Raw genomic sequence first — 8,008 nt, 5'->3', positions numbered from 1 at the left:
CGCATACCTTCTCTGGAGCTGTTTCACATCTGTGAAATGATCTGCTGGTTGCGAAACAATCTGCTGACTCTGTAGCAGTCTTTAAGAATCGGCTAAAAACCAATCTCTTCCGCCAATACCTCACTTCTTTCTCCATTTTCCTTTTATCTTTATCTGCACATTCTTACATACATTCTTAAAAAAATACTAACTAACCCTTGGATATACTGTTTGACTTGATGAGAATATTTCCAGTGCACTTATGTATTGCTGTTCTTGTGTTGCTATAATTGCTTCTACTGTTTACTTTACTTGTAAGTCGCTTTGGACAAAAGCATCTGCTAAATGTAAATGTAGTTAATTTTATAAGAACCAAACCTAGTTTACTTAAAGTGAACCAGAAAAGGAATTAGCCAAATGTGACTTCAGTCCTTTTGGTGTTTACAATATAGTGGACTCCAAAGAGGACCCAGTTCTTATTTTGTTCCTTTTCAGAACTGAAGTGATCTCAGACACTGTCTTGTTCACATCACAACTTTAAAAGAACTCAGACCCCAGCTTTCTATGCAGCAGTCGATTCTAATATATGTCTAAACCACACACAAAGCAGACCACCTGGACCTCATTGGGTCCTTTTAGAGTGGTCTGAGATCAATTGGTTGGTTCACATATGCAGATTGAACTGCTGGGATAGCATTTGGAGGGCTTGAAACAAACTATGTGAAAACACCCTGTAGCACCACGTACATCCTCTGTGTCACAATTTGCATACTATCTATCTTAAACAGTATTCTTAGCAATAATTAGTATGCAGTTGCGGAGCCAGAGGGGTAATTGGGGTGGCAATTGCCACCCCAGACAAAGTCCTTGCCACCCCCCCAGCTAGCATGTATAATCGGCCCGAGCTCGGCTGCCCTGCGGCAGGTGCGGCTCAGACTCGGCATCGGCGTGTGTTAACCGAGCCGATTGTGCCCCGCAGCTCGCTCTGGCACATTCATTTTTGTTCTGGCTGTAAGCACTGGGCCGATTCATGTTCACCGTAACTGGTAACCCAGCTCTGGCTGTATGATCTGGACCACTTTTGGAAATGACTCGGCTTATGTTAAATCAAGGATGGTTTTAATGGATGCCATTCAATGAAGGCGACTTTCTTTAACACAAATGTAGATTTTTAACTCCAACCGTTTTAGTCTGTCCATAACAAAAGACAGTAAAAAACAAAACATGCACAGACAAATCCAAATTAAACCCTGCTGCTCGTTGATGTCCTAATACACGAAACGATCGGTTTCTGTGAGAAACCGAACTGTATTATATAATTTATACCTCTAATACGGCGCCTTCTTCTTCTTTTGAGTTTTGATGGCGGGTTGCGAAGCAACGTCATAGTTGCATACTGCCATCTACTGTATCGGGTGCACGGCTTGAGGGCTATACAGGGACACCCGAAACCGTAGGTGGCGGTATGCACCTATGAAGTTGCTTCGCAACCCGCCATTAAAACTCTAAAGAAGAAGGTGCTGTGCACGGGCTCATTTGACTACGCATAGTACTGTATTAGAGGTAAAAAATTATATAAATACTGTTCGGCTTCTCGCACAAACCGATCGTTTCGTTTCTTAGGATATCAATGTGTCGTCACGAGCGGCAGGGTTTAATTTGGATTTGTCTGTGCATTTTTTTACTGTCTGAGATTTTGTTACTATTCACATGCATACAGACTGAAACGGTTGGAGTTTCTACATTTGTGTTGTACTGAAGAAACAAAATCACATACATCTTGGATGGCCTCGGGGTAAGCTGATAAATATAAAAAAATTATTTTAAGATGAATCCCGTACGTTGGCGGCTGTTTTAAACTGGGTGCTCGGCTCAGACCCTTTTGCCAGTATGAAGCCGATTTCAACGGTAACTGCAGAAAGCGTCAGCACGCTCAGCTCATCACTGGAGTAACGTCTGTACAACGGGTGAGATAAACTCAACGCCTGACTGAATCATCCATTCCCTTTTTGATCCTACGCCATACGTTAAACTTGAGGTAAGTCTTGTGTTCAGTTTCCTTAAAAAGTATCAACATTCACGCTAAGCATAGTTTCAATCGAGTTCCCGTCACATCATATATTAACTCTATTTCGAACTGTTGCTGATTACATGTTGGTTATTATTGATTCGTTCATGTTCCTTTGACATGTTCATGTACTTTTTTCCAGATGAAACAAACATAAAGAATTCATAATTCATTTAAGAATTATTAATTAGGACAACATCAAATTATTTATCATGTCTGAGAAAAGTAGTGCAAATTTTGGATAATATGAAAGTGGCTCCAACTTTTATGGCGCGAACAAAGCTAGCATTGACTAGCTGGGATTTTAAATAATGGGACGCAATTTTTATTAAATGCAATTTACGTGATTAATATTTACAAGCATAGTGTTCTTTGGAAGAAAATTAAGTGGAACAAAATGTTAGCTGGTAGTGCTGTGACAAATCGCAGTTGATCCGAACCACGGTTCGGCTCGCATGTGATTCGCGGATTAATATATACCAGTGTATGGAATGTCACAATTATAGATTTGTGTGTAAACTTAAACATGTCTTGATGGACCCTAATTTATGCACTGTGCAGTTATGCTGGTAGTTGGGTAATGTCCTAATGGTTATTGGGTTGGGCTTGGACTAAAAAACGGAAATTGTAATGGTTTAGTATAATAAGACATTATGTATGGTTTTGTACAATGCTAATCTTTTTTTCTTTTTTCCTCAGGTAATCTTGCTTTTGCTGTTCTAAAATAAACACTGCTCTTAGGTAAGAATGGCTGATCAAATGCATTATTTTAAATCTAATCTGAGACACAAAGCAGTTAAATCGTTGTCTAATTTGCTGCAAGGTATTAAGAACGACAGTAAGCTTGTTGACGATGATCTGACTGATGACTGATATGTGTGATGAGATTAAAACTAGGGCTGTGCAAAAAAAAATCGATACAGCTAACTACCGTGATAGTTAGCTGTATCAATAGTGTATCGATATTTCGGTCTCTACTGTCGATATTTTAAAAACCCATCAAATCCCTCTGTGTGCGTCAAACGACCTCCTCGCCGCTGCTGTAGTTGTCACTGTCCAGTTGTCTGCCATATACGGCCATTCGGCCAATGTCTCAGAGTGAGAAAATGGCAGAAAATTTAAAAACACCTGCAGCTTTCAAAGAGCTGCAGGTGTTCAGCTCTATTTTTTAAATTTTTGATTGTATTGTGATACGTATCGTATCATGACCCATGTATCGTGACACGTATCGTATCGGGAGGCCCTTGCCAATACCCAGCCCTAATTAAAACAACTTTTTTTTTAGCACACCACATACATGGCACACAAAACAGGTCTTGTGAGGGGGCTGTGCCCACAGGTAGAAATTCTGTAGGTCCACGGGCTTCTCCCCTTTCAGCGAACATCACAGCGCTTAAGCCGCCTTTCCACTGCATACGACAAACGACCGCCGATAAGCCGGAAGTCATTCATTTCTTATGGAGAGTCGCAAAGCGGATGCGTGAGGTGCCGACCATCTGCGGATGCGTAAATATCGGATCCGTTTAGATGGTTGGATGCGTTAAAAAATTTGAACTTGTGCGACTAAACCGCATGCGATATGCCGACCGGAAGTTATGTTTTTCATTGTATTCCAATCACAAACTGTGTGTGAGGTGAAAATGATTAATCTTTTTGGTTTAACTTTATTAGTTACACTTGAATCCTTAAAAAACACTATTGATTACTGATAATAAATACATTATTAATTTAATTTGTGTATGTGATTATTTTAATCTTGTCTTTATATGTTCTCTCAAAAAAATTGGCAATCTTTGTCATATATGCATAGCTGTTTATTGTTTCATTCATTTGCATTCATTTATTTATTCCACTATGGTAAAAATATTAGAATGAAGCCTCTTGTGCTGGAATGAGCTTCCTCCCATATACGATTAAACTGAAACTTCATTACGACTGCCACTAGGGGGAGAACTCCGACTGTCGTTTCTGTATGTCGTGTGCAGTGGAAAGGCGGCTTTAGTCCACCATCGTGGTCTCCAATCTCCATTACCAACAGCCTGAGTGCTACACCTACAGACACCCCAACCCATGCAGCAGGTGGCAGAAGTCAGACATCAGGCCAAACTGGATTTCAAGTAAGAAGGGCGAGATAGCCCATGGAGAGAAAAAAATCACTTTGGTATTAGGGCTGGGTATTGTTTCAGATGTCTCAAATCGATTCAGATACATTAGATCTCAAATTGATTGGATTGCGATTTTCGATTCAATGATTACATTTTCACTGGCCCCACCACAAAAAAAGTAATAAATGAATGAAATAGTTTTTGTAGTTTTTACCCATTTATTCTTGTAATAAGGTTATGACACCCAATATTTTAAATACCAGTGAAAATTAACAATTATCAATTCTATTTTTGATACTACAGCTAAAACTACTAATATCAATTTAATAGATTAAAGACAAGTTAATGGTTGTTAATAAAAATTAAATGCAAGCAACGCAATATAAGTACAATAGAACAAAGATACAAATGAAGAAATCTGTGCATTTCAGGTAGGTCTAACAGTATTTTTCAGATACAGAAATTGAAAAAAGTAATCAAATGTAAAATAACACGGCATATCTTCACTAATTAGGATTAACCTTTATTTAATCTGCACAAAGTTACAAATCGTTATTCAGTGAAAAGCAGGGAGTGACTTCCTCTTTTGTAGTTTGATTAACATTTAAAAACACAGACAGGTGAAGGTTACTACCACTTTAAGACTAATGCAAGGATCAAATTATGATAGGCAATGAATGCATTCTTTTTCTACTTCTTCTCATAACCGTCTGTTTACTCGCAAAGGCCGGCATTTTTTTAAAAAATGTGTGAATTTGCAAGGAGAGAACTAGAATTAATTTCGTAATTTGCACGCTGTCGCGCAGCTGTAAGCGCTTCTAGTGTGTGCTCTTCTCACATAGCGCATGCAAGTTCTCTTTCGCTTGAATGCTTAAATTGACAAGGCTTAAAAATGCGTGCAAAATGTAAACTTTTATGATCATGCAGCACTGGCCCAATCGGGACATTGACAGTTCCTTCAACCGGAATGCTTTTCAGATATAATGTAATGAAAATAAATACATTTTTTCACTTTTTTTGCCTATTCCTATTTGGTATATGTGATGAGATTAAAACATATTTTTCTTTTCTTTTAGCACACCCCACCCTTACATGGCACACACGTATATGACACACAACACAGGTCTTCTCAGGAGGCTGTGCCTACAGGTAGGAATTATACAAAGTGATCTCTCTCTGTTTACTCTGACATATCTACGTACAATGTTTTGCTAGTAATCTGCTATGCCTGCTTTTTCTTGTGTTCTACAGCAATAGGCTTTATGCCCAGCTGCACTACTTCCTGAACTTCAGCCAGCTCTTTGTTTCCTGTCTGCCATTATTGGACAAACTGATTAATCCAGGTGTGCCTGAGCTTAGTAGTCATAACAACAATAATCAGACACACCTGGATTTATCAGTTTGTCCAGTAATGGGAGACAGGAAACAAGGAGCTGGCTGAAATTCAGGAAGTAGTGCAGCTGGGCATAAAGCCTATTGCTAAGGAGATCCTCATCCAGCTCGATTTTTTTAGAGAGCAGCAGTTGCAGACTTCACCCCAGACCCAACACATTTTGGGCTCCCACTTTCAACTATTGAGGAGCTACAATGTTTGTAGGAGACATTAAATAATCCAGATGAGAAGAAGAATTTGGTGAGTTAAATTATGGTTTAATCAGATCATTCCTAAAAGTCAGTCCTCATTTTCACTCATGCTATATTCCTTAAATAACTAATAAGGTACATGTCTTTTTGTTTCAGACTGTTTTTCCTGGAATGGTCGGAGACAAGACTCTTAAAGACACCGTGGGGTGGGTCCTGAAAAAAACAATGAACTCTTCGTGGCGAGACTCATCAATTGAAGTGGGGTCAACTGAAAGCCTGCATTCAAAGGGCTCACTTTGAAAAGTGTGGTTTTGGGTGAGTGTCAGTGCTGGAAACGGCACTGTAGTGACATCCCAGGGCTCTACAGGGCGACTGACTCGATCAGTGGCTGGTTGCATAAACCTTTAAGACTAGTCTTAAAAGTTAGTCATTTTTTTTTCTTCAAGACTGATCATAATTGTATTTCTATACTCAAACTCTATTTAAAACATTAACATCATAACATTATCATAAATTGAAATGCATTAATGCTACTTCTGAGCCTCATTAAACAGTCTGTAAATATAACTAAATCCCACATTTCTGTTATATGCCACCTCTGCAGTGCAAAGATGAATTGTGTTGCTACTGATTTCATTTGATTGGTAACTTATTCTTCCTGATTGCCTTTTATTATTCTAACTCAATTTATGAATTTGAAATTTTATAAGGTTAAAATTTTATAGTCAAATATCTCCTTATAATGGGAAGGTTATTTTGTCATTGATCAGAATGTGCTCCTAAATTTTTGAATGTGCTCCTAAACTAAAAAGAAATGTAAGCGTAGAGCCCTGCATCCAAAATAAGTTTTGGTGGTTTTATGAGTAACATCACATGGTCATGCTGACCTCTTCTATCTTTGTTTTTTTTTCAGATGCAGTCCGCCGGAATGCCCTGACCAAAGATAACACAGAAAAGGAGATAGAGCTCCTCATCACCAGGTGGTCGGTGCTAGCATATGACAGGGATGGTGGCCGAATCCAGACAATAGACAGACAATGAATTAAAATGTTTTTAATTAAAAAATGTTGATTTTTGGAAAATTCGTATTTGAACTGATTGTGTGTGTGTGTGTGTGTGCACCTGGTAATTATCACGTTGTGTCCCCACAAAGATAGGAATACCAGTATTTTTGTGACCTTGTGTCCCCATGAGGAAACAAGCTTATAAATCAAACAAAATGATGTTTCTTGTAAATGTGAAGTAGGAGAAGGGTTTCTGTGATGGTTGGGTTTAGGGAATGGGGCAGGTAAGGGGAATAGAATATACAGTTTGTATGGTATAAAATGCATTACGTATATGGAATGTCCCCACAAAACATGGAAACCTGTTTGTGTGTACGAGAGAGAGAGAATGTGTGTTCAAGTGAATAAAAAATGCATTAAATTTGAAATCCTTGTTCTTCCTTGTGTGTTTTATTTTCAGTTAATGTTGCATAATGGTTGCTTAGCAATTTTAGTATTAACCAATCAATAAAATCAATCAATTAAACAAGCCCAAATAAGGAACAGGATTGGAGGGGAGCTTACGTCCTCTCACTCGGGGTTCCGCAATCGGGCCGCGTTAAAACTGAGTGCTCGGCCGCGTCTTCGGGGCGCGTTAAAACCGAGCGCTCGCAGAGCAATCGGACCTAGATTCATGCCGAGGATCGGCCGAGTGTTCCAGCATTAATCGTTCCGCTTTCGGCCCGCGCAATTTTTGCTAGCTGGGCCTGTTGCCACCCCCCTGAAAACATTACACTGTTTGATTTTTACGAACATTTCTCAAATCTCCCAGCGGACGTGAATGCGCTGCTACACTTTTCATTAGGCTTGTTCGACTTCATGCGGCGTCGCAAGAACCGACAGCCGGTGACGTCAAAGTTCCACAAGAGCGACTTAAAAGCAAACTCCTCCGTATGATTTCGCGAATCGCTCTCGCGGTACTTTGACGTAATCCGGCTGTCGATTCTTGAGGCGCCACTTGAAGTCAAACAAGCCTATTGGTTAAGCTGACACGCAGCTCCTTCGTGCTCCAAAACATAACGCGGTAGCACACACAGGATCAATGAAGAGTGTTTTGCTGGTATGTACAGCTTTTATTGGTATTAAATTAAACATAGTACTGTTTTAACGGAAAGTAAGGGAGACGTTGCACTGTAGTGCTTAGCATTAATACTTCAATGAGCATTACTAGTCTTGTGAAACTGACTAAAATAATAAAAAACATGTCGTTAGCAAATGTTCAGCAACAA

The 8,008-nt window shown here is 39.3% G+C and overlaps 2 long non-coding RNA genes across 2 annotated transcripts; both read left to right on the top strand.

Moving 5' to 3' along the window:
• The first annotated feature begins 1,500 nt into the window (after positions 1–1,500).
• On the top strand, positions 1,501–1,994 carry LOC135734079 (uncharacterized). Its single transcript, XR_010527128.2, has 3 exons — positions 1,501–1,542; positions 1,700–1,774; positions 1,856–1,994. It is a non-coding gene; the product is annotated as an uncharacterized lncRNA (long non-coding RNA).
• A 3,615-nt stretch (positions 1,995–5,609) lies between these two features.
• On the top strand, positions 5,610–7,061 carry LOC135734072 (uncharacterized). The gene is made up of 3 exons (XR_010527122.2): positions 5,610–5,785; positions 5,893–6,051; positions 6,650–7,061. It is a non-coding gene; the product is annotated as an uncharacterized lncRNA (long non-coding RNA).
• Positions 7,062–8,008: the final 947 nt, after the last annotated feature.

The sequence above is a fragment of the Paramisgurnus dabryanus genome, chromosome 3 (genome assembly GCF_030506205.2).
Source record: "Paramisgurnus dabryanus chromosome 3, PD_genome_1.1, whole genome shotgun sequence".
NCBI lineage: Eukaryota > Metazoa > Chordata > Actinopteri > Cypriniformes > Cobitidae > Paramisgurnus > Paramisgurnus dabryanus.
This window is presented reverse-complemented; position numbering and strand designations above follow the sequence as displayed.